General features: G+C 42.8%; 1 pseudogene; it reads right to left on the bottom strand.

Moving 5' to 3' along the window:
- Nucleotides 1-425: 425 nt before the first annotated feature.
- On the bottom strand, nt 426-1023 carry LOC107687350 (histone H2A-beta, sperm-like; annotated as a pseudogene).
- Between the last annotated feature and the right edge of the window lie 99 nt (nt 1024-1122).

Below are 1122 nucleotides of genomic sequence, written 5' to 3' on the forward strand. Positions count from 1 at the left end.
GCACATCACTGCCTGTTACTGTATTTGGGTGCTTAGTTGCAAAACGTAATTGTAAACTTTTCAGATCATGATTCAGCCCAGCGTCAGCGTTTATTTATAGTGTAGGGGGCGGACGCTTCGGATTCTAGAGAGCCTTTGATTGGTCAGAAGATTTGATGAGAAGATGAAGTACGATGTGACGTCAAAAAAAAATCGTTGAGCCGTTTTGGCAGAAGTGACGAACTGCAAGCTTTGAATGCTTATATCTTCTAAATGTTTTGGCGGAAGTGACGAACTGCAAGCTTTGAATGCTTAGATCTTCTAAATGCAAATTGTGTCACTGTTTTGGAGCACATTGCCTTTTAGATAACCTTACAACTAACATATTGATACGAACACCCAAAAAAAACAAAACAAGAAAAAAACAATTTTGATTTCATGGGGACTTTAAAGAATAAAAGATTCTGCAAATTTTGACTTTTGGAGGTTGAATAATTTTGAACATGAATGTTTAGAGCCAATTTTATTTGTATCATTATTTATCAATGTTATGGTCTCAGAATTACTCAAATGTGCATTAAAAAAAAAACTAAAAACCAACTGAATGAAAAATCGCTCTCACGTGGAGAAAATGTGTGGCTCTTAAAAGAGCCTTTGGTTTGAGAATAAACTTCTCTCGGTTTACTTGGTCTTGGCGGGCTTCTCGGTCTTCTTTGGGCAGCACGCCGCCCTGAGCTATGGTCACGCCGCCAAAAAAGCTTGTTCAGCTCCTCGTCGTTGCGCACCGCCAGCTGCAGGTGACGGGGGATGATACGGGACTTCTTGTTGTCCCGACGAGCGGCGTTTCCAGCCAACTCCAGGATCTCGGCGGTGAGGTACTCGAGCACATCGACCAGATACACCGGAACACCGGCACCGACGCGCTCGGCATAGTTGCCTTTACGGAGAAGCCGGTGATCACGACCGACGGGGAACTGCAGCCCTGCTCTGGAGGAGCGAGTCTTAGCCTTAGCGCGGGCCTTTCCGTATTTGATCTCAGTATTCCTATCAGTGTTGTATAAGGGTTTTTTATGCATAATAGTAACCCTAGAATGTGATCAAACAGTTTAAAATAGCTGGGCTAAGATATATAACAATTTTTAA

The sequence above is a fragment of the Sinocyclocheilus anshuiensis genome, unplaced genomic scaffold (assembly GCF_001515605.1).
Source record: "Sinocyclocheilus anshuiensis isolate Anshui unplaced genomic scaffold, SAMN03320099.WGS_v1.1 scaffold13929, whole genome shotgun sequence".
Taxonomy (NCBI): Eukaryota; Metazoa; Chordata; class Actinopteri; order Cypriniformes; family Cyprinidae; genus Sinocyclocheilus; species Sinocyclocheilus anshuiensis.